The 26760-nt window shown below is 37.5% G+C and overlaps 1 long non-coding RNA gene across 1 annotated transcript in view; it reads right to left on the minus strand.

Annotated features, from left to right (window-relative positions):
• The window catches only part of LOC307052760, a 147252-nt gene that overhangs the window by 115263 nt on the left and 5229 nt on the right, over positions 1-26760 (minus strand). The window contains exon 2 of the long non-coding RNA XR_013810875.1: positions 24005-24048. This is a non-coding gene — a long non-coding RNA (uncharacterized lncRNA). The remainder of the gene's footprint in view (positions 1-24004; positions 24049-26760) is intronic.

The following is a 26760-nucleotide window of genomic DNA, read 5'->3' on the forward strand; positions in this document are numbered from 1 at the left end:
AAAAAGAATTTAAAAGATGGAACAGAATGTTCCAGAACTGTGTCACAATTACAAAAGGTGTCACATACGTATAGTAGGAATTTCAGAAGGAAAAGAAAAGGTGAAAGAAACAGAAGAAATAGTTGAAGTGATAATGGCTAAGAATTTTCCAAAACAGGCACCAAACCACATATCCAACTCAGAGAACACCAAGCAGGATAAATACCAAAAAAAAAAAAAAAAAAAAGTACACCTGGCAATCTCATATTCAAACTGCATACAAACAAAGACAAAAAGAAAATCTTAGAGAAAGGATAACAAACGAAAAAAATCTAGGAAAATAAAAACTATACAGACGAATCGTAACTTCAAAGCATAGGAAACTAAAATGTGCATGATTTTGAGAGATTGCTAAGGTATAAGAAAAAAATACTCCACTTGGCCTTGATGCTACATTCGCTCTCAAGTGTCATAGGGTAATGGCATTTGACCCACAGAGAAAGAAATGGAAATATATTAACATAGCCATAACGATGAAAAGACTTTCCACTGATTTTCAGATTCAAGAATTAACCTATAGAAATGAACAAGATTAATTACGGTTACAGTATAAATTGTAAATGTTTTCGATATGAAAAAATGTAAAAGTAGAGGTATAGCTGTCAGAAATTGACAATGGAAAGAGCAATTATGTAAAAAAGTTACCAGCACAAAAACATCTATCTTACAGGGCAGGGATTCAAAGGAGACTATGGAAAGAGGATACATAAAAAATATATAGATGCATAAAACAATAGATAGGTAGATGGACAGATAGAGAGATGATAGACAGATAGATGACAGATAGATAGATAGATAGATAGACAGATAGATATGATTGGAAGTTAGAGGAACTAATAGAATGTTTTTATGTATGATTACTTAGAAGAAATGGAAAGAAGAGAAAGGAGCAAAGAGGCAGGAGTTGTACAAGAGAGATAAATTCTTCCCCTTAGGAATGTAGATAATGTCAGTAACTATTCTCAGTCATAAATCAAAAAGTAAAGGAAGAAGCATATTATTTAGAATTATGGCAATGACTAGGAGAACTAAAAACAAAAACAATTAAAATAAGGTAGTTGCCTCTGGTGAGGACTGGGGATAACGTAGAGTAAGGGCAAAAAAACTTATCTATTATGAACTATTCTGCCTTTTTATTTTTTAACATAGACCATATACTTCTCTGATAAAAGTAAAACTTTAATGACTTTAAAAAGAAAGGTTTAAAATAAAATTTAAACCTTTAATAGCATAAAAATCCTTTCATGAGAAACCCAGTCAAGGTGCTTTTAAATGGACTTCATTCATCTAAGCTAGCAGCATAGAACCCTACCAGAGAGGGTGATGTCTCTAGGTAGTTGGTCTTTTTACCGGAACTTCAGATACCCAAAGAAGGTAAAATAAACTTGACATATCCCTTAGCACAGTATGTTCACTACTGAAAGAAAAAAAAAGAAAGAAAAGAAAAGCTGCCTGTAAAGTAGTGAGAGAAGATGTCCCACAGCGAAAACACTTCTCAACAAAGGACACTAAGAGAGGAAAGATTAATACTGGATTTTGCCGATCGGGATGAATAAAAACTAAGGAGGGAAAAAGAAACCTAGAGATATGCAGTATAGGATTGGATTGTGGATTGTGCTACAACTGAAGCAGATATTTGGGTGTCAAGAATGGGAACATAGGGTTTCCCTGGTGGCACAGTGGTTGACAGTCTGCCTGCCGATGCAGGGGACATGGGTTCGTGCCCCAGTCCAGGAAGATCCCACATGCCGCGGAGCGGCTGGGCCCATGAGCCATGGCCGCTGAGCCTGCGCGTCCGGAGCCTGTGCTCCGCAACAGGAGAGGCCACAACAGTGAGAGGCCCGTGTACCGCAAAAAAAAAAAAAAAGTTATGTAAGTATCAGTTATGAAAATTGTCATCCGGGAGCAGGTTCCTTCTTCCCATGCTGTGGTTGACTACTGTGTGTCTATCCCTGCTGGGAGCTGAATAACTGAGGCATGGAGGACAACGAATGGAAGGAGGTCATGACAACAGCAGCCAGCTTGAAATACCACCAGAATAACTAATCAACATCTATTAGTAAATTCTGACCTACTGAATGTAAATCTTGCCTATAATTTGCTGCTTATACCTGCAGCGTACTATGAGAATTACTAAGAAACATAAATGATACAACTAATCTATCACAATAGCCTAGAAACAGAGGTGACGAAACATTTTCTCATGTGTCCTTGAGGAATTTATAACGTTAGGGATGGGGAGATAATTTTGATTAAAAGAGAAAATCTATTGCAGAGAAGGAAGAAATAAATAAGTTGTGAAAAATGTTTTTAACATGGAGTTGGTAACAGGTTTTGCAGAAGAAAAGTTATAATTGAAACTTTTTGGTTTATATTTATTTAGCAGAAATAAAATGTGTTATGCATGATTTCTAGCAAACATGTACCATTCAGCAAGGCACTAGGAACATAAACAAGATATAGAAACAAATTATATGCAGAGGATTTATATTCCTGTGTCCTTAAATACTAGATGAGTCAAGAATACAAGTACAAGTTTAACTAATTAGGACAGAAGTTTCAGTGTAATGGTTAAGGATATGCTGCAGGAATGAGTAAGTCCTACAACCTCAGTGGTATAACGTGATAAAGGCTTATTTCTCACATAAAGTCTGCTGTGGTTCCAGGTAAATTTCCAAGACACTGTCTTTCCTGTGGTAGCTCAGCAATCAGGCTACTTTCATCTTGTGTCTCCATGATCAACATGCCAGAGAAAAAGAGAGCTGAGGACTCTTGCTTAGACAGTCCAATGTTTTGACCCAAAAGCAAATCAAATCACCTCCACTCATAACCCCTTGCCATAATTAATCATATGACCCTGCCCAACCTAAAGGAAGCTGAGAAGGCCACTTTCCAAGGTGTCTGGAAGAACAAAAGAACAGATATTCATGAATACTAGTAAAGCTTAAATGAACAGGCACCATCCCCTACTATTCTGCTTAATGACTACTTGCCCCTATTAATGATGTTATTATGCAAATGAAGTAAATAGAAATTAGTGGCAAAAACACAAGGTCTAACTAGTCCAATTTGGAGGGAAGATCTGGAGAAGAGTCTGGATTAGAGAACCCAATGGATTAAGGGAATCTTGAATAATGAAGATATATTGAACTTTCACTGAGATAACTATGATCAGTGTAGATAAATCAAAAGTTCCTGAACCCATGTTATATCTCCTCTTTATCACTACCTTGACAGCACTCATTCATGAGTTGTTGACAAGCAAGGAAGCTTATGCTTGGAACACTCACTCAGCACCTTGCTTCCGCCAAGGACAATCTAGGCCACCCAGAGGGAAGGAGAAGCCATCACTTAAGAGTCATAAAAGGAAAGACTAAACAGGACAAAATGAGAAGTTGAAACAGAGGATGACGTTACTTTGTACAAGCAAATTTTCGAGGGCAAGATGATTCACTATACCAAAAAAATGAAAATGAACAAGAGTTTATAGAATTTTGTCAACTGAATTACTTGCTGTCTGTGACCAGTTGCCTCTAGGCTCCAGCACAAATCTCTCTGGATGACATTTCAAGGAAAAAATTCAAATAATTTAGTTAACTGGACTTGGTTTGTGTTTGTTTGTTTTTGGACATATGGCTAGGAGTTCGCCTCAGTTTGCGTAGCTGATAAAAAAGAGGGTTTGGGGTTTGTGTTGGGTATTTTCTGTGCTATGCTTGTAAATGTTGCATTTATGTGCTGGTAGCTTTTATGGTAGCTTTTCATTCAAGGTCATTTATTTATACTGACATCAGTAGCATTTTCAAGCTATGGGGGTATACAAAAAAAGGTTACAGATTACACCACTAAATTCCCTTCCAACTCCTAAGGCATAAATGTGTCCCTTTTAGGCTTGGTGTTTAATATCTTTTGCAAAGGCAGGAATTCCTTTTTTAAAAGCTCTTTCTTTATAAGAAAAATCGCGATTTTCATAGAAGTGGGTTTTTTAAGTACAGAGGGCTATTTCGCTCATGTTCAGAAAGCCACTCATTGGCCCCAAGGAAAATTCTGTTATGGAAGGATTGACAAAACTTGACATGATGGAGAGCAACTTAGTGAAACATGAAAAATCATCACAGTCATAGTCCCACTGAAACACCTTTTTTTTATATTCAGTAGGGAAGTAGAAGTTACAGATTGATTCCTATCGTATTCTGCCTCCTACCTCCTACCTCCTGCCTCCTGTTTTATAATTAAGAAATTTACTTGACTTTTAATAAGCCTCAATTCCCTTACCAGTGTATTAACACCAATGAATAAGATGTTCTCTGTGGCTGCTTACCGTAGCAAAAATCTAGGTAGCAAAATTCATGATGTGGGACCGTCAAAAGAAGCATGTGGATTAGTTGCTAACATCCTCCCTTTCTTGTAGGTCAATATAAACTACCACGTCAAGATGAGACCCCTAGATTCTTAGCATGATAATCATGCTTATGGGATCTGGGGAGGCACGATGCTCTTGGGAAGTCTGGTGTCTTGCCTGAGTCTAGTAAATGACATCAAGGTTGGCCCAGGAAGAAGTAGAAGGAGAGTACTGGGAAGCCACCTGGATCCAAGGAAGGTTAAGGCCATTGGAACTTCAGAACATCTGATACTTTCAAGGAACTCTCAATCCTCTCCATCTTTCTGAACGCAACACTCAGACCTCAGACAGAGGTAACAATTGAGGCTCCTATAACATCCACTGTGCTTGGTATTTATTCCCTCATTCTACTTTTTTCCTTCTATTTACTATCATCAAACATGACTTTCCAAAGGCTTTCCTGCCCATTTATCCCCCAAACTAGGTCATCTCCGAGGATATCTATAGGTCCTGCCACGCTAGGATTCAAAAAATTGTAAGACACGTTAAGTCATCATCTGTTTATCCTTAAACCCATTCTGGAGGCTCAAGAAGGTTATGACTCTCAATTTAAAAACTGCTGTGACTAACAACTCCAAATCTCTTACTATATTCAGCAAGAGTTCATTAACAAGTAAACTCAAGGCCTGACAGGTTATTGCTTTTATACAAATGAGCTTATTAACCAGCACAGTTAACAATATATTTGGTAGGCACTGAGCATTTCCTTAAGGAAGCTCCTAAATAACCTAATCATCGAAATTAATAGATTTCTATTGAACTGTTTACATGTTATTACTGGTAAATCTCATTAGCCAGTCAATGAACATGTTAAATTATCAAAACAAATAACCTGAACTAAACATAACAATTGTATGTTGCATAGACACTCTCTTCATTTTAACTGGGTACTTTCAGTTAATAAAAATATTTTCAATCCTATGTCTTGCTAATCTGTAACAAATCGCTTCTTTATTTTCTATACTGTATTTGCACATTGACAAAATGCCCTCCAGATACTCTTGGTTTTGCTTTATTATTCCTTAAAAAATACACTGACATTAACTTTGGCATTTTGTTACTTCATTCCTTCAGCCAACATTTATCAAGCACTTCTTTGGGCTGAGCACTGGGTATCTCTTCCCTGAACCGTAGTCACCTCCTCACTTGTTCACCCACAGTAACCTTGAATCTTCCAAACTATTTTCCACACTGAAGCCTGAGGCTGAGGCTTCCCAAGGCTCTTAGGACAAGGCCAAAATGCTTCTTTTGGCCACAAGGCTCTTCATGGTCTGGCCTCTACCTGTCTTTCCAGCATCATTTAGAACCACATTTTCCCTCACTCTCTATACTTCAATCACGACTGTGTTCTTTCAAATCCTCACGCTTTCCAGGTATTCTCCTATCCCCTGGTCTGTGAAGATGTTATCTGCTTTGCATCCAACACCTTTCCATTACCCTTCATGAATCAACTGCTAATCATCTTTCAAAATTCAGATCAAGTACCACCTCATTAGCAAACTCTCAGCTGACCTTTCTGAGTGGGTCAATTATCCCTAGTATGTGCTCTCAACATACCCTTTGTCTAAATGATCACATTTGTAATGCCAAATTTATTGCTGTGATAATTTAATGTCTGTCTCCCCTACTAGACTCAGAACTCCAGAAGTCAAAATCACCATTTTATCTCCATTTAAAAGTGTAATGATGGGCACAAGCAGCCCTCAACAAATATGTATTGAATTAATGAATAAACAATAAATATCAGGATATTTGAAATTTCTGTATGATTAAAGAAAACAAAAACAAAGTTCTGCACAAAATGGCAGACTGGGTATGGTGGAAATCTGTCACTTGTGGCAGCCCAAACACCTCCGGACACCCTCCATTGTAACAGTTCTCCATATTGTTGATCCTCACATTTCTCAAGTTGAATCCAAAATCTCTATTTCCCAGAATCCCATTCTTTTAGCATGTAGACTTATAACTAGTTTCCATCAAACAGCTGTACCAACGAGAGACTTGGAAGGCAGATTTGAAGATAATGAGGCAGCAGGCTCTTCTGGCAAAAACAATTGCAGGGGCATTTGATATTCCACACCATACATAAGGGGTGCTCTGATACTGGATCCTGGCTTTGTTGATGTTGAGGAACAGGTAGAGGCAGCAGTGGGATTTCTACAAGGCTGAGCTGAGAGGAGTTTGGGCATTTCTCTTAGCTGTGTTACTTCTGACCGTACAGCCTTCACTAAAGATGGTTTACTGACACTCTTAGAAACTGCATGAGCTAACTAATTCCTTTCAGCTTCTGCTAGCTGGAATAGATTCTTTTGTCTAGCCAGAAACCCTAAACTGATACCCCTGAAGAAAATATTTGCAATGTGTCCATAGCAAACAAAAGATTTCCATAAAAAAAGCTCACACAAATCTAATTTATAAGCAACTCAAAAGAATTCACAGAAGCACACTGGCCAATAAACAAATGAAAACAACTCAAAAGAATTCACAGAAGCACACTGGCCAATAAACAAATGAAAACATGCTCAGCCTTATGTATGATCAGGGAAATACAAATTAAATAAGTCATGGAATATTGTTTTTTATCTATGAGACTGAGAAATACAAATAAAGATTAAAATATCCATCATAAAAAGGGATACAGAGAAATGGGTGCTTTCATTAATTATTTGGAAGGAGGGAGGGTGTATAGTCATATATTTAAGCATTCTCATTAAGGTACAAACAAGAAAGTTAAACACTATCGTCAATATTATTTAAAATTGTTCTGGAAGTTCTAGACAATGTGATAAGACTAGAAAAATGAGTAAGAAGTATCAATGTTGGACACCAATAATTTTGATATGTTTCACTTGCATATGATATAATTTTCTACCTAGAAGAGTCAGGACAATCAAGTATTCTAATTATTTAGTGAGGTAGCCATATATAAGGTAAAAAATGCAAAAACCAAAAATCAGCCTTTTTTATAATTCAGAAATAATTAGAAACTATAATGAAAAAATTCCATATCCAAAAGCAATGGAAGTCACTATAACACATAGAAAAGATTGTGAGAAAAAAGTATACAAAGCCTCATGAAAAACAATCTATAAAAATGTAGACATTAAGAAGACATTAAGAAGAAAATTTAGATTTATAACACAAAGGCAAAGATATGCTTTTGGATATTTATTGTATCAAGGTTCATGTAACCAAAAAATAAAGGAAACAAATGTCCCTCTATAGGAAATACAATTGGCATTGTGATACAGCAATACAATGAATCCTCTCCAAAAGAAAACAAAACAAAACAAACAAAAACCTGTTAAAAAGAATGAAATAGAAACTCAAAGAAACAGAGAGTAGAGTGGTGGTTACCAAGGGCTAGGGAGTGAGGAGTGGGGTAAAATAGGAGATGTTGGTCAAAAGGTACAAACTTCCAATCATGAGAGGAGTAAGTTTTACGGATCTATTGTACAACATGCTGACTATAACTAATAATAAGGTATTGTACACTTGCAAGTTGCTAAGTGAGTATGTCTAAATGTTCTCACCACAAAAAAGATATGGTAATTATGTGACTTGATGGAGGTGTTAGCTAATACTATAGTGGCAATCATTCTGCAATATATAAGTGTATCAAATCAATGCAGTGTACACCTTAAACTTACATAATGTTATATGTCAATTATATCTGAAGGGGGAAAAAAGAATAAGGTAGTTCTATAAGTACTGGCATGAAAACTCACCAGCCAAATTTTGGTTATTTTTTTTAAGATGTAGAACAAAATGTGATCCAGTTTTTTCTTTAAAAAATATGCTTGATTGTATATATAAAAAATACAGATACAGTTCCATAAAGATATTGTATCGGACACCTCTTATGCACACCTTCAATCATCCCATCACCTACAAGCTCTTCCTATAGCCCCTGCTGCTTCCACACAGGTTTTGACCAGCCTTACACAGGTACAAAGGTAACCAGACCTCATTATAGTCCACATCAGGTACACCTAGGCTTCCTGCCCAAGGGTGAATTCTAAGTAGCATTTCCTATGGGTCCTTAGAATCTCAGGGAGCAAAGGGGACAAGAGAGAAACTTTCACTTTTTGCTTTGCACACTGTGTATGATTTAAATTTATTATCTTTTTAAAAAGCATTCACTTTTTTTAACATCTTTATAGGAGTATAATTGCTTTACAATGCTGTGTTAGTTTCTGCTGTATCACAAACTGAATCAGCTATATGCATACGTATATCCCCACATCCCCTCCCTCTTGCATCTCCCTCCCACCCTCCTTATGCCACCCCTCTAGGTGGTCGCAAAGCACCGAGCTTAAAAAGCATTCACTTTTGTAAATGATGAAAGTGTAGAGAATCAATAGGAAAATTACAAATTCAATAAAAGGTGTGAAAAATGGAAGAATCTAGCCAGATGGATGGCCAGGATGAACAGAAATTTTGTGGAGTTTTATAAAGACTGAAAACACAAGAGTAGCAGGATTAGCGGGATGATGAAGTTCAATTTTAAACATAGTGAGTTTGAGACAACAACATCCAGGTAATAATGCAGTAGTATGAAGAGTATTTTTCCATGATCTAGCCATATAAAAGAAGGACTTAGTGTATTTAATCATACACAGTCTAGCTGTTAATTCTGTTCAAACAAGATTTGGTCAAAATATGAGTTTTTAAGCAATAAGCAAAGTTAATTACATCATAAGATTTTTGAAGGTAAAATTTATAAAACTAAAAAATACGATTTGTTCTACTTTTACAATTCTGATCTTCTGGAAGGAGGTTTATCATTTAATTCTTAAGCATGATTGTCACTTGACATAGTATCTGAAACCACTGCACTATACTGTATGGGTTAAGTACAGCGAAGTTACTCTACTCAGTTGTTGAGGCAAGGCTTCCAAGGCTGGACTTCGAGTACTTATCCACTCAGTTTGACCCCAAACACCTATTCCCTTTACTCCAATTACCCAGATGTTATCATTCTCTATGTGTGCCATGAAGTGAAAAGTTAGAACTCACTGGATTAAAATAGTTACAATAAATAAATACATAAATATTATTTATTGTTTTATGAACCCACCCAAAATATTTTTCCATTAGTTTGAATAGCATATCAAAAATGTTATTTTGGAGGCTTCCCTGATGGCGCAGTGGTTAAGAGTCCACCTGCCGATGCAGGGGACACGGGTTCGTGCCCCGGTCTGGGAAGATCCCACATGCCGCGGAGCGGCTGGGCCCGTGAGTCATGGCCGCTAAGCCTGAGCGTCCGGAGCCTGTGCTCCTCAACGGGAGAGGCCACAACAGTGAGAGGCCCGCGTACCGCAAAAAAAAAAAAAAAAAAAAAAAAAAAATGTTATTTCGGTACCAAATAAAATATGAGGCATATATCCCACCCCACACCTACTACTTTTTTATCTATTATTTTGTAGAAGAAAATATAAACATACATTTTTCCAACATAGTACTCCACAGGATCATGGGACAGGGACGATGGTATGCAAAAGATCCCCCTTGCTGGTCTTTCCTTTGTCACCCTTTATTTCAGCTAAACTAAAATTAACTTTTCCTTTCCCATCTACTTAACAGTACCACCTTACTTTGGTAAGTCAAAGAAAAACTTATCATAATTAAAACTCACGTTGACATGACTAAATGCTGGGCATGTATTAAAGTCGTTTGGGCCAAAATAGTTCTTTGTAAATGGTGAAAAGAGTCAAGCATAGTTTTAGTCCTTCCGGCCCTACAAACTAGGCCATCACCACCACCTCCTTTCTAGATACCTAGCGAACTTCAAATTCTTTCTGATTCATCCCATCACAATAAATCCTCAAGACATTACCTAATAAACTCCTTTAAAACAAGATATAAACTTATGATAATCTCAATAACTATCTCTCCCAAGTATATATATTTTTTATAAGAGAAAGAACTTTAAAAATGTTTCAGGTATTAGTATCACGTTGATCAAGTATTCTAGGCAGGAGAAATCTTTTCAAATCCTCGAGTTTATACTAGTTAGGTAGCTAGCTGACCCATGCATTATTCCTACAACCGTCTATGTGTAGTTTAAGACTTGGAGAGTAAAAATACAACGTGATGGAAGAAGGAACCATTATTTTCTTCAAAGGGAAAATGAATTTGTGCCTAACTAGTTGAATTAGTTAGCCTCCTATCATTCCTGGTCTGGATACTTTTCCCCATGTCCCAAAGCCCCAATCCTAAAGTCAACAACATCACCCAGAATTGGACATTGGGTACTTTTTTAACATAGAAATAAAACAGTAAGTAGGACCACTAGTCACCATGTCTGCAAGAGAACTGAAAAACTAATATATACTTCCTTGCTCCACAGCTTGACCACCACTGGTTTCCAAAAAAGGATTATAAATATTCTATTTTTCACATTCAACAACCGTGAAAATCAAGATACACATTTAGTGCTATTTCTCTCTGAAATATACCACTCTTTACATAGAGCTGTGCATAGAGGAGTGAGACATATAAAGTTTCTGTCCCTTGCACACAGGTTAGCAGAAGACAGAGATGAGGTTTTGACTCATGGCCATTGAACAGCAATTGTCAAGGGTGACTGAGAAATCAAAAAAGACAGGCGAACAGCTAAATTTACTAACTCAAATCCTAACCCAATTTGTATTCAACCTAGATAGAATATTTTTCAAGAAAAAAGGTAATATATCATACAAACTGTTCAAATACCAAGTTTAGGATTGTGAGTTCTGTTTCCCCTATAACTGTGAACTGCCTTCAGTAGTCTTTACATTGAGAGAGACAGGGAGATGCTTGACTTTCCACGACTTGGGCTTCTACAGGGTGAGTGAGTCCTCCACTCCACATCCCTCCACCCAGAAGAAACAGTCAGACTAACAATTTTACTCCAGCCCCTTACTGCTTCCTCCATATGAGGAGCTTTCCACACAAGGAGGTCGCAAGATCTAGACTTGGAAATGAGGAGAAAAGTAGTAGGAGACACATTTTGCCTTTGGATCCAAGCTGCATGTTCCCATCCAATTTGAACTCTAATAAAGTTGCTGTTCTTTCACTCTCACTTGGATAAGAGATGAATAATTATGTTCTCCAACACACTCCCAAACTGGAGTAAATAAAAGATAATCCAAGCTTTCAGTTTTACACTTTTGATTCACCAATCATTACAATTTTTTTCTGAAGAAACACCTTCTAAGGATCATCAAATATATATATATATTTTTTGCGGTATGCGGGCCTCTCACTGTTGTGGCCTCTCCCGTTGCGGAGCACAGGCTCCGGACGCGCAGGCTCAGTGGCCATGGCTCACGGGCCTAGCCGCTCCGCAGCATGTGGGATCTTCCCGGACCGGGGCACGAACCCATGTCCCCTGCATCGGCAGGCAGACTCTCAACCACTGCGCCACCAGTGAAGCCCAAGATCATCAAATATTTTAAGCTATAAAAATAAGTCCAGAGTTCCCAATTCTCTGACCAAACTTATTCAAGATGCAAGAAAATCTGCTCTGCTAGGAGGCTGCCCTCCTCTAAGCTTAGCGATGATGCAAAACACATCTGCGGTCACTAAAACCACTTTTAAATTGAACTGCCTGATGTTTGTAAAGAGCAATGCCTTTAAAATGTCATAAGAGCTATAAAAAAAAAAAAAACCGGAGAAAACTGTTTATTCCAAACAAATATTTTCACTTTGTCCACAGCAAAGGTTTCTGTTTAATTCAAAGGCCCTGAATTAGAACAGCGCATAGGCCAAGGTTACCTCTCATGTAATAAAATGTTAGACTGAAAAAAAGAGGGTAACCAGGGAACTTCATGTGAACTTTGATTCCATAAATCAGTCACCGGATTCAACAACCTCACTGCAGTTTAGTGGAAACTAAAGGCAGGTAATCTCCTAAAACCAAAAATAAGAAATAAGGGGAAAAGCATGTCAAGTCTCAAGGCCCCCAACACCCTCCCCATCACCCCCGCCCCTCCCCACCACCGCCCCCTCTTTCCCACCACCATCCTAACCCTCACACTGAGACCCTCTCTTCCTCCTATTTAGCCTCAGACTCCACTCAGGCACACAAAGGGAATTCTTCACAGGATTTACCCCTCTGCTTTCTCTTTCTTTCAGATCATTTAGTTGACCTAAAATTCACAGTTGGTGAGACTGTTTGAAAAACTTCTTATCAGGTAAAGTACTACTAACCTAATCCTGGGTTTTTTAATATCAGGCTGATTTAACACAGTAAATGGTCTGCATATTGAAAGAATGAATGAGCAATTCTCTCTGAATTAAAATAGGCAAGCATTTATCCCCAAGGTTCTTGTAATAAAAGCAAAGTATTAACTAATATGAAAGGTTGTCTGTAGTCGTCTCATTTCTTTTCCAAGATGCACCATTAAAGAAATATCATATTATCACTTATATGTGGAATCTAAGAAAAAGAAATGATACAAATGAACTTATTTACAAAGCAGAAATAGACTCACAGACATAGAAAATAAACTTATGGTTACCAGAAGGGAAAGGTGGGGGGAAGTGGGGGAGGGATAAATTAGGAATTTGGGAATAACATAATATACACACTACTATACATAAAATAAACAACAAGGACCTACTGTACAGCACAGGAAACTATACTTAATATTTTGTAATAACCTATTCTTTTTCAGATTCTTTTCCCATATAGGTTACCACAAAATATATCACAAGATCTTCCCTGCAGTTTCCAATTTTTTAAATATATAAAATCTTAGTTTTACCATCAACTGTTGATTAGAATAAACTTCTCTACTTCAGCAACTAATCTGCAAAATGGGGATAGACCTTGTCCAGGTGATGCATTTCAGGTGCATGTATAAGGACAAATATAAAACTAAAAGGCTTAATTCTTCCTACTGCAAGTAAGAGAAGAAATTTCCTTTCCCTCCTTTTCTCTCTGAGCATTTAATTTAGAAAACTTGTTATTGTAAGTACTTTCTTCTCTGTTTGAAGTGTATACAAATCCTCTTGAAAACTAGATAGGCTTTTCATCAGCTTTGTGACCTAGGAATATCTTTCTCTAGGACCTGGGAGCCATCTCTTTGAAATGCACACATCAAGAGAGATAGCGCCCCTATACCCCAGTTTCAGTGAGAGAGTAGAAGTCTAATTTTGGCGGGCCTCTTGCTCCAGGTGCAAAACTATCTCCTGTAATAAAGATATCAGAAGTTTGGTTTTCCTCTGGATAAAGCTAATTAGCTAACACAGATGGTCACCTCAATTACCAGGTGAAGTAAGGATGATCTATGTGTGACAAGTGGCAGTGTCAAGTCCTCTTACTTGAGGACTAGTTATAGTTTATCTTGAAAAAATGCACATAGTGGATTGTCTTTGCTTGACTACAAAAAGAGTGAGATTTCTTTCTGCCCTTTCTAATCTGTTAGTGGATTACCTGTGATATGTCTCACATTCTGGTTTAATGAAAGTGTTTCTTTCTCTACAACTTTTGTGGAAAGGATTTCCAGGTTGGGAGAAGATTTTGGTTTAAATTCTGTTTCCCCAACACATGGAAAGAGCCATGAACAAACCCTCCAAGTGGCATATGGTTATGGCCAGTGTGGGGTCCCAAAAAGAGTGAAAGAACACACATGAGCAACTGAATTGACCATTGTGGCTTCACTGCCTCATTTGAATAATTAACCCAACCAAATATTAGATGCATGTTCAATACTCAGTAAAGTCCTATTGATTGTTGAGACATGCTATTTTAAGAGTGCCCCTATTCCTAAATTTACTGGCTTTTGTTTTATTTAGCTCTAATTAACTAGTCATCCCCTATAATTGCTCTCCATTAATTTCATATGTCTATCCTTAATGGAGGTCATAAACTAGTTAGGTCATAAATATTGACTAATACAAATTCACAGAAGTATTTCATTTACCTCCACTATGTTTGAAAAGGATTTGAACTTGAATGCCTTTAGGTTTATGACCCCTGCTCTAGAACATCCTCCTCCTCCTTATGGTCAAGATATTAGCTAATACTGCTTGTGCCTGCTTTGTAATGGGCATTCTTAGTAATTCTCCTGCATTAATTTCCTTAATTCTCACAACTACCCTTGGATAGATCATATTAAAACCTCCAATTTACAGAGGAGTTGCTGAGGCACAGAAAAGTTAGAACCTAAGGTCATAAAATTTGTAAACTATGGAGCCAGAATTCAAACCCTATCTGACTATCTGGCTCTGAACCAATGACTTCAACAATTCCATAATGCTCCTCGTGAACAAAAACCCGAACTTTATCATGCCACCGAAGGGATGCACAATTTTCCTAATTGCTTCTGTTTATCTAAGTCTGATTCTGTTCCTATAAGGTAAACTGGCACAGAGTTCCCCTTTAGTATATTTCTGGTTTCTAAACACTAACATAGGCTCAGATTTTGAGCCCTTAGGATACTCATCGCAGTCCTGGAAGTGATGAAGGAAGTACAAAGTCAGAGAAGCCTGTGAATAACTGTCCTGCGCTTTAGCATCCTATTGCCCAGATATAAATTTCTTATGCAGCCACTGAGATCCCACACTGGTTTAGAACAACAGAATGATCACCTATCTAGTGCAGTTAAAAAAGATCTGATATTTTATTCATAATGTTTCAAAGGGTAAAATAATAAATCTCCATTGCATGGTAGCACTTCTCTCTAACAATCTCTTTACCAAAATACTCAGGAAGATCCTGGAGGTTAAACCAAATGGTCACTAGGGACTGAGTGTTAACATCCTTGAAGGGCAGAGTGAAGAGATGGGGCATGAAGAGAAATGTTACAACTGATACCACAGCTGTAAGCCAGGACTCATCGAGAACTCTCACCACCCTGAAAGGGGGGAGTAGAAAAACTCCAAAACAGAAGACTATAAAGAGAGCTTTTCTCTGGGAAAGAAAAAGCAAGACCTTTGTGGGAAAGCCCAAGCCTGTACCTCTCATGGGTTTAGAACCAAAACATACAGTTCCTTAGAGGTGCGGAAAACTCTGGAGCTAAAAATCTAATGTAAACCTGGCACTACCCCTGAGGTGTTTGTCAGAAGCAAAGGTAGGGCCATTCTGGAGTGAAGCTCCCAAAATCCAAGCCACAAGGAATTTTCACAGAAAAAAACAATCCACGCTAAAAATAATCTCACATTTTAAAATTATAAAGCTCATAAGGAAACAATTTCCCAAGACACATGAATCTTGACACTAAGCATTAAAAATCTTTGGAGACAATTATCACTATATAAAAAAATTATTTCAAAATCTGATCTCTTTGATGAAAGTTTAAAAAAATGCCTAAAGGAAAAAAGTTGGAGTATCCCTCCCTGTGTTATCCTTACCCAACCCTAGAACTAATTCAAGTTGAACTTGAAGCTAATTCATTATTACTTAGAAATGTCTGACTCTAATCACAGTAGGGTGTTCAGTTTCAGTTGGCACTTAGGTCAACACGATGTGAAATGGAAAGTCATAAATGTTAGGACAGAGAAAATCCCCTTTGTCTTTTTCTCTGAGAAAGTTGGCATAGAATTATTTTATTTCTAATATTACTCTTTTGTTGAAGTCTTCTCAGCTTAGGCACTAAAATTTGCCATTCTTAGAAATATTTATATAAAAGTCCATGCTGTGCTTACCTTTATGTTCACTCAGTAAATACTCAGTGAAAGTTTACTGTGTATTTGTTCTAGATGCTGTAGACTGGCTGCTCAAGTTAGAGGGCAAGACTGAAAATAATTATTAGGAGTTAAACTCAGCAAAGAAATAACACCCAAGGTCAAGTCTATCACTAAATTCTCCAAGGGGTGAGTATATACAGGGAAGAGCAGAGTCCTGAGGCATAAGGCAGTGATTAAAGTTCAGGAGCAGTAGGAAAAATCTAAGCTGAAGAGAAAGAGTCACATTTCAAAGAGGAAAATGAACATAAGTTATTGAGCGATTCAAGAAAGTACAAAATTCAATGTCAGAACAACGGGAAACCAGGGCCATTGAACTTGGTGATTGGGAAATCACTGGAGATACTCATTAAACAGCAAAAATTAAGACCTTTACAAACAGGAAAAAAATGAGTGGTAAGGAAATGGCAACAATTAGTAGAAAGCATTCATTCCAGAAATTCAGCAGTAAATAAAGATGATGACAGCTGTAGGGACAGCAACAGCTTATAAAGGAAGGAACGGAGTAAAATTAAATCAGTAAAAACTGATGACACTAATTCAAGAGGAGGTAACTAAAGTTACTTCCTTCAGGTATTAGAGTCAAAGATGGAGGTAGAGTACAGATGAACTGGTTTGCAAGACAGAAACAGAGACACAGATGTAGAGAACAAATGTATGGACCCCAAGGGGGGAAAGCAGGGTGGGAGGGGGTGGGATGAATTGGGAGATTGGGATTGACATATATACACTAATATGTATAAAACAGATAACTAATAAGCACTTGCTGTATAGCACAGGGAACTCTACTTCACTTTGCTGTACAGTACAAACTAACACAACATTGTAAAAAAACTATACCCCAATTTAAAAAAAAAAAGATGGAGGTAGAGGATTAACACTGAGGAGAAGAGACAGCTCTTCACTGGGCAAGCTCTCACAGATGTTAAGACATCGTATGAAGCAACACAGAAGCTCCTGTGAGAGGGGCTCAATCAGTACTGCAGTTCATATTCCTCTGTGGTGGAGGAGGGGATGAGGGGAAAGCTGTGGGGAGACTGTAAGGCTCCACAGAAGGGAGACAACAATCTGTGCGGTAGACCACAAATGGAGGACCTTGGCTGTCCCTGAGATACTTATGAATGAATGAACGAATGAATAAATAAATAAATAAAACTAAAGTAAAAAATAAAGCACCACTAAGAGGGAGTGACTCAGGTCCACTAAACTGGCTAGCAGGGTGCTCTCCCAAAATTAACTTTAGCAACTGAAAATGAGGCCTCTCATTATTTACAAAGCAAGAAAAGCTAACACAGAGCTAAGTCAGCTGGAGCTACTCCCACTCAAACAAACAAATAATCAAACACACAAACAAAAAAACAAGAAAAATATTTCTAAAAAGCAATTATATAACACTTCAGTAAATAAAATATTTCTTTTCTGTATATTCTTTGGAAAGTATTATCATAAGCAGTTTTACCTTTTCTTTTGCATAGAAGAAAGACCCTTAGCTAAAAACACTTCTACAAAATTTGGATGTCAGTTTAAAGGTGAGGAAGAGGGAGCACGAGAGTATGTGCTTGGGTAAGAAAACTAAACCTACAAGAATGACATGAGGCCCAAGGAGAGGCACTTCACACATGGCCCTGAGTGAGAGCAAAACTCAGAGTCTATTAGCACCGAGGATTCACTTGCAATAATTAGTAGAACATGCAAAGGGTCATCAATGATTAAAATAATGATTTTTCGTAGGACAATTATGATGAAGCTCGTTGTGTGTAAATATGACTATAATGCAGACTTAAAAAACTAAAGTATATCAAATCTTTATCCCTGCTCATTTTTAAAAATTCTAACTCAGGCTAATTTTTCCTACACACTGAGTCATTTCTGAGCCATTAGTTACAAATGTCAAGTCTTTTAACATAGACAAAAGAACCCTGTCTGTTACTGATATCTAGACAATATTATTTTGTGCCAGGGCACGTATGTTTATTTGTTTGATTTGTTTCATTTTGTTGCGGTTGTTTTGAAATACAAAGGCAGGTTTTTCAAGAAATACTCAGCGGAGAACAAACCAATGCTTCCTAAAAACAACAAAAACCTGGGTTGCTCTCTACAGGCAGTGACTTTTTTATTTTATCCACACTTGCCAGCTTGAAGCTGAATATTTTATACCCACCTGCTCAGGTGAAAAATCAGCAACACTTATTCCATTGAGACTCAGAGATAAAAAGCAATTTGATAAGTTTACCATATACTCAATCACCAGCTTTTAGCTCTGTTTGGTATTATTTTGAAAAGTCTGATATGCTTGTTAGCAAAGCACAACACAAATTCAACAATGCCCCAGATTGTCTTTATGATTTTTTGTTCTCTATTTATTTATTTAATGGCTTTTTATAACTGTGCCCATTCTTGAAGCTTTGAGGCACACATAGATATGTATGTATACGCACACACACAAATTTTCAGCAAATAACTGCAATGACATCAAAGAGAAAAATTAACAGGATTAAAAAAAAAAGCATTCTTGCATTACCTTTCCATCTACATAGGCTCTATAGAAAAAGCAGTATTTCAAGCTCAACTGGAATCCCATGGACACAGCCTTAGGATACTATTATTGCATAAAAAAGACAGGTCATCTCTAAAAAGATGGAAACATAGACTCAAGGATTCCCTCTTCTGCGAAAACTTCCCTAACCACATTGCAAAAACTAACCATTAGAACTTGCATAATTACCAAGGATAATCTCCTTTGCGGAGACTCTTTTTTTTAGTTTAACAATCCTTGGCATTTCATTTAAGTTTCTATAAGTCATTAAGATACTAATTTTTATCTTGGTTTTACTGTTACTACTAGTATAGAAATTCTAGGAAATATTAAAAGGTCATTTTTGCTATTTTTCCCTGTGTAGGGGTTCCCAAGACCACACCCAGCTTCAAAGATTCACTAGGAAGTTTCACAGGACTCAGCATACAGCTGTGTTCATGACTAATGCTTATTAAAGCAAAAGGTTACAAAACAAAACCAGCAAAGGGAAAAAGCCCATGTAACAAAGTCCAAAGGAAACCAGGTACGATCTTCTAAGAGTTCTGTCCCAGTGGAGTCGTACAGGACTTAATTCCACTAGCATCAAATTATGACAACACATATGCAGTGTTGTCCACCAGAGAAGCTCGTGAGACTCCATGCCCAAGGCTTTATGGGAGACTGGTGGCACGCTCCCAGAAGTAAAGCAGGTGTTCCGCATAAACCATACTGTTTGCACAAACAGACTGGGCACAGAGAGCCACTCTTTTATTAGGTAGGGAATAATGGGAACATTCCAGAAATCCAAGTTCCCAAATACCAGCCAAGAGACAACCCTGTAAACAGCCCTTTCTAAGGACTGTAGCCTCAGGCCTGCTATGTTAACGCTTTTCTGCCCATACCCTTAGAGATGGGATGGCCACAGTTTTGTGTCTAAAGCTGGAACCCTGTGGAAAACTTCAAGCTTTCAGGTGGCGGGGCGGGGGGAGATGTAGATTCATGGAGGAGTATTAAACTAGATTTTCTTTGAGGAAGAAGAGATGACAGTGTTGAATGAAAAAGGAACAACAGCCCAGTGTGTCTTTTCTGAGATGAAGAAAAAAATGAGGATGGCCTTTTAGCAAGTAGCAGGGTCCAATGTTCATCTCCAACACAGGATTGAGTATGGTAGCATTTTTCTTTAGGGCAGGTGATACATACGGATACCTTGCAATCTAAATATTAAGGGCTTAACTTTAAAAACCAAATCAAAAGAAACTTGAGCATATTCTTGGCAAAAAAGAGCAGAAATACCTCATGCTCTTGTGGACTTGAAATTCAAAGACCCAAGTGACAGACTTGATATACTGAAGACCCATGTCCAGGTTTTCTGAGTTGTATTGTGTTTCTGGGGTTCTTATATGACTCCCAGGAAAATAATCCTCCCTTCATACCATCAACCCCACCAAAACATTTTTTAAAAAATTTTGTTCTACCAAAGGAGATTCAAAGAGAATCTTTGAATTCCTTTTCTTTGAGAACCTTTTCTTTTAAAAGAAAAGGAGGGCTTCCCTGGTGGCGCAGTGGTTGAGAGTCCGCCTGCCGATGCAGGGGACACGGGTTCGTGCCCCGGTCCGGGAAGATCCCACATGCCGCGGAGCGGCTGGACACGTGAGCCATGGCCGCTGAGCCTGCGCGTCCGGAGCCTGTGCTCCGCAACGGGAGAGGCCACAAACAGTGAGAGGCCCGCGTACCGCAAAAAAAAAAAATAATAAAAAAAAATAAAATAAAAGGAAATTGATATTGGCCTTCTAGCCAGAGTTAATTTTTATATGAATGTAAGAAATACAATTATGTGATTCTCTTTGAATTTCCTTCGGTAGAACAAAATCATTCCAGTTAAACATGTAATTACATGGAAACTTCATGAGGAAGTACTACCAACTTATTTACTGATGAAGAAACAGGCTTAGAAAGATTGAGCAACTTGCTTGAGTTCCTAGAACTAGGTATTAGTAGATCCGGAGCTCAACCCCATTCTTGATGCCTTCAGAAGCTATTCATGTGACAACAGCACTACAGTACAGTATACTTTTTTTTAACATACACCCTAAGAGAATTTAGAAAAAATGGGCATGCCTCATACATACATTTAAGATGACATCTATTTTTCACTACAATTCAAGTAATTATAAGGGATGAAATGCCCTATGTATTATATTGACACCATATATATGATTATATTATTCTTTAAAATATACCCAATGGAATATAAATGTGACTGCAATTTGATCATCATCCATTTGAAGAATTAATAAATACTTTTTTAACAGTTGGAAGTTTTGAATCACTCCTCTTTTTCTTTGACATGTATTCCATTCAACGTCACCAACAGAATTTTATCCTAACATAATAATTTTTATGCTTAAACATCTTTCATGGATCATTTTATCCTACTCCATAATAAAAATATAAGGTTCTAGTAATGGATAGTTGTTACCGCCATGGAATGCTAGGAAGCAAAAAAAAATATTTTTCCTGAATGGCCAGTTTGTTGTTTAGAATGACTTTTCTCAGATAAAACTGTTGCTTTTTTAAGGAAACATTACCATTACACTCACTTTCTCAGCACCAATGCCAAGATTTCAAATCATCCTTTTGCTTGAAAGCCTAAGGGTTTCTGCACCCAAAACAAAGCAACACTTTAAGGTTGCAGTGGGTGAGAGGTTTATGTTTCTCTACAGTGAAAGAAAAGGCTATTGTGAAATGTACACAAGATGAGAGGCCACAGCCCCATGCACACACCTTGACCGCAATCACACCACTTTAGGGCAGAACAACTGAAGAATAAAATACAAAATAGAGTTGAGAAGTTAACAGTGAATTGTCTTAAAATAATCTGAGGGCACAAATGCCCCCGGGGAAATCTTCACAACCCTCTGGGAGCACATGTACCCTTGTTTGAAGAATCATCCTACCTATATGCTAGCTTTTAATATTGAGATATTACGTTGTGGTTCTTGGGCTAATTATATTTCCTCCACCTTGAGTGTAAAATGGTTCAGGCAGAAGTTGTCTTTTTTATCTTCTTTAGCAACGTCCTATAGTACCTAACATGGCATTTACTACGTAGTACATGCTAATTAAATATTTGTTGGATGAATAAATGAATGCTATTACAAAGTAAACAAAATGTAGTTGAATGCATACATTAATGAGTTAAAGCAGATTACAAATAGTATTTTTAATAGGATCGCACTTTGGTCAAAAGAAGTATGTACAAATATGTATACATCTGTATTGGCAGATATTTCTAGGTGGCTGAATTTTTGGCCACTTTTTTTTGGTAATCTCTATTTTCTGGTTTATCTACAACCGACTTACTTAAGCTTTATAACATTTCATAAAATGCACAAACAAACAGAGCAATAAGTAGAAAAGATAGAACATCTGTTTAGGGAGTAATGTCCTGGAAATAGATGCACACTGTACTCAGCCCCAACAAAGGAAAACTGTTGCTTAACAAAGAATATTATGTCCTCTCTCCCTGACTTTCAGACAAACCATCATGGTCTTGAGAGGGGTCTGGGCATTTAGTTAACTCAAACGCACAGAAACTCTGGCAAGCATTTTACCCATGTTCAAGAAGTAGCTTTTTTAAAGAACAGCTGCCTTATTGGTTAAAACACTGAGGAAATTTGTATTTCTCAGATTAAAAAATCCAGTAAATTTTCCAAAACCACTTGGCTCTAACAAGGGAAACACTTTAAGTTAGAAATGCTCCTAGCATATTGATCAGGAAAGAAAATGGATTTATCATTAGATGCACAAAGACCAAACATTCTCAATTTCACATTACTGTATTCTTTATAATAATGTGAATTTGTTAAACATATAACTAAACACTATTTACTGTTGATAAGTTTGAAGGATTTTTCATATAAATAAATTCACAAGTCAAAAAAATTTAATTGAATCAATAATAGTCATGTATTAAGGTAAATATGACATTAATATTTATCTCTTTTCAAACTACTTCTGAATTTACATTATTTTAGACATTTAGGAAATTAACAGCTAAAAATATTCTGTCATAGCTCAAAATTGATTGGTTTTTTTGTTGCTCCCATTGTTTTATTATTTTCCAGTTTGAGCAGATAGATTCTGCAACAAACTGAATGTTTATGACCGCCCAAAATTCATATGTTGAAACTTAACCCTCAGTGTTATTATAACAAGGAATATGACATCTTCTAACCTCCCCTCAATTCACAAAGAAATAGAACATCAAAATAGGAAAATAAAGCATAAGGAATGAAAACTACAGAAGGGTGTCATTACATGTCAAATCTTTCTAAACTTTCAACCAAAATTTCTACTAGATACATCACAGGTAGGACTATGGAAGAAGGGCTGAATCACATCCTCCCTCATGTCCTGGAGAAAGAAGACTGAGAAGCCCAGGAGGTGAGTGAACAAGACCCTAGAATGAACATACTACTGTTCCTACAAGGACAGGGGAAGCAGCTGAGATGAAAAACATAACTAGAGTTTGTCAGAAGCCACAGAAGACCTTCCTGGCCTTAGGGCTGAACTGAGAGAGGCATCTGAGCCACACCATCTCCTGGCGTATAGGTGACTACATGTTCCTAACTGCTGGTTGCCAAACTAAACATGAAGAGAAACTCTTCTAGACAGAGAAAGGCTCTCCACTGCAACTCCATCTGAGTACTTTTGAGACAGGCCTGGGATCTGGGACCCTTTGCTGCAGTGCTGTAATGCTTGCACTCAGACACACCTCTCCTCAAGCCACAAAATACAAAGAAACTGCATGGGACTAAAAATACCTGCATCCATGCACAGTTGGGGCAAATTCTGGACCAAAAGATACAAAAAGACAAAAAACCCAACTGCCGTTTCTGAAGAGCCGGGAGCAAAAACAACTGGGTGTCAGGATCAAAAGCAGGGTACTGCTCATGCCTCCCTGCACTCAACATCTCCTAAGGGGTGGGCAAACTACCTAAGCCACCACTCTGGCCTGACCCCTGGACACTACCCTACTCTCACCCCAAATAAGCAATGAGCTCGCCCCACCTTGGGGAGCAAGCAAGGGAACCTGTTACTTGTTTTCACTCCCTCCTGCAGGCGGCGCAGGGGTCCCAATAAAGCCTTGCCTGAATTTCTTGTCTGGCCTCGAGTCAATTTCTATTGATTGGGGAAAGCCAAGAACCCTGGTCGGTATCACTTTGATCAATGCCTTATCTCCCTGCATCCCACCACCACACAGGAACCTTGGCTTCTGGATTTCTGATCTAGAAAATTAATTGACAATGTGAAATTTCATCTTCATTTTCATCTAGGCATGCAGTACACAGAATTGGACATGGATTTCTTACCAAACTCACTTCATCTGCCACTATGAACAAATGTAGACTTCTTTCTGTAAGGATAAATAAAGAAAGAAAAAAATCTTAAGTTATGTGAAGCAGTTCAAATGAGAGATGACTCTGCAGAATCAGAATTAATAATTTCCTGATTAATAAACTCAAGAAACTACTAATTTAGTATAATAACATATTTTTTATTGCTTATCCATATAGCACAGGGAACTCTGGTCAATATTATGTAACAACCTAAATGGGAAAAGAATTTGAAAAAGAATACATACATGTATATGTATAACTGAATCATTTTACTGTACACCTGAAACTAACACAACACTGTTAATCAACTATACTCTGATATAAAATAAAAAGTTAAAAATAAATAAATAAATAAATAATAAAATTAGAATTTAAAAAAACATATTTTTTAAATGTTTTGAGTTTTCAACAAGCTTCAAGAGAACATTCAAGAGATTCAAGAGAACATCCATGAAACTAGATCAGATAGTCAACACAAGAAATATACATATATCTGAAATCACGTAAAACTGTACATAAATGGAAAATTTTAGTGGAAAATTTAAGACTGCATGAAAGCAAAAAATATATAATTAGCTACCATAAAAACAGCAAATTAGTGAGGTAGGAAACAAGTTCAAAGTTTTCTTAAAAGATGAGAACAAAATAATGAAAGAAAAATAAGAGTTATGGAGAATAAAGTTGCTAAGAGAAAAATCTTAAAAGTTTTCACCACACACACACAAAGTTGTAACTATGTGCGGTGATGGATGTGTTAACTAACTTATTGTGGTAATCATTTAACAATATATATGTATTTCAAATCATCAAGTTTACAAATTAAATTCACACAATGTTATATGTCAACTTTATCTCAATAAACCTACAAAAAATAACAACAAAAGACTACCTGTTAATCCATCGTTTAACTATATTGTAGTTTATTTTACTTTCTTCCTCTTTTCAGGAGATTTTACATTTTTTCAGACTCTCACTATTGCTAATAATTCTGTAATAAATAATCTTGTATATAAATCTCTGTATGTACCTCTGATTATTTTATTATGGTAAATTCCTGCCTGAGTCAGAAAAACATTTTAATTAATTTAAAATTGAAAAATTGTTTTCCAGAAACACTAACTTTTTATGTTTAATCTTTGTGAATAATTTTATGTGTGTGAGATGTATATACATCATATATATATATATATATATATATATATATATATATATATATATGTATCTAGTTGGGTGGGCTTGCTGGCTGAGTTCCATGTTTAAGAGGGGCTCTGGGTAGGCTCCCTGGTCAGGCAGGACTGCTGACTTTGTTCTGCAGTCAGGTGGGGCCACTGGCTGGATGCCGCAATCATCCCTGGTTGGACCGGGCTGCCTACTGTGTTCACTGGTACGGTGGTACCACTGGTTGCACTCTGTGATTGGGCAGGGCTATGAACTGGGCCCCACAATCCCTCCTGATCAGGTGGGTTACCAGGCTGTGTTTCCTGACCAAATGGTGCTGCAGATGCAGGTGGGCCCACAGGCAGGACACTGTGGTCAGACAGGACCTCAGGTTGTGCTGTGCAATCAGGTGAGGCTACAGGCTGTGTCCTGAAGTTGGACAGGGCCACAGACTGGGCTTAGAGATGCTATAGGCCACTGGCTGTGCTCCGCTGTTGGGCATTGTCGCTGGCCTGGCTCGCTGGTCAGAAGGTCCTCTAGCAGTATCTCGCTGTTGGGTATATACCACAGCCATTATAGCCCATTGACTGGGGATCAAATCTGACAGAACTGCCAGCTGAACAAACTGACCAGATGGAGCCACTGACCCGGCTCTGCAAATGGGTAGAGACACTGGCTGGGATTTCTGCTCAGGCATGACTATAAGCAGGAATGTGTTCAGCCAAGATTTGAGTGCTGGTTGTTGTAAGCCCTGCCCCCCTTCTCTATTTCTGATCCCCAAGAGAAGAACCCCATAGGTTTTTCTGGTGATCCTCTTGAGGCGAAACCAGAGTGAGCCTTCTGGGATGTATCTCTCAACACTGGAGAAGCTGGATGTTCACCTTGGGCTCTCTTTTCCAACTGGAGAAACTGTAGACCTTGGGCGGGGGGAGTGCACTGCGCAGGTCTGGGGGAGGGACAGTGCAGTCAGAGTGTAGCCTCCACTGATCCTTTCAATGTGGCCCTTTTGGTCTCTGGCCCAGGGGGTGCTTCAGCCTCACTCCCAGGTTCTGGGATTTTCACAGTGGTGTCTGTGGATAGTTGCTTGTTGCTCATCTTGTGAGGAGAAGTGAAATCAGGAACAACCTATGTCACAATCTGGATGATGTCATCTCAAGACCTTAGGTAGTCATTTAAAATAATGTTTTTGAATTATATTTATGACATTTGAAAATGCCACCATATAATGTTAAATGGGAAAGATTTTTAAACTGAAAAAATTGACGCGGAAATGCACTAAAATGTTAGCAGCACTTATCTCCGGATATTGAATTTGAGGTGTTTTTTATCTTCTTATACTAGTCACTCTGTGCTTTTCAAATTTTCCATGAAACTTGAACTTTTTTATAATCCAAATAATTTATATACATATAAAATTTGTATAAGCATAAAATGTCTTTTCAACACAGAGCAATTTCTGATTGTGTCTGTCATATTCAAAATTTCTCTCATAGAGCATCTTTAAAATATTAAATGCTCTTTTTTCCCTATACCTATAGGTAGAACATATTGTATATCTGTAAATATTTTGT

This window comes from Hyperoodon ampullatus (assembly GCF_949752795.1).
Source record: "Hyperoodon ampullatus genome assembly, chromosome: 4".
Lineage (NCBI taxonomy): Eukaryota > Metazoa > Chordata > Mammalia > Artiodactyla > Ziphiidae > Hyperoodon > Hyperoodon ampullatus.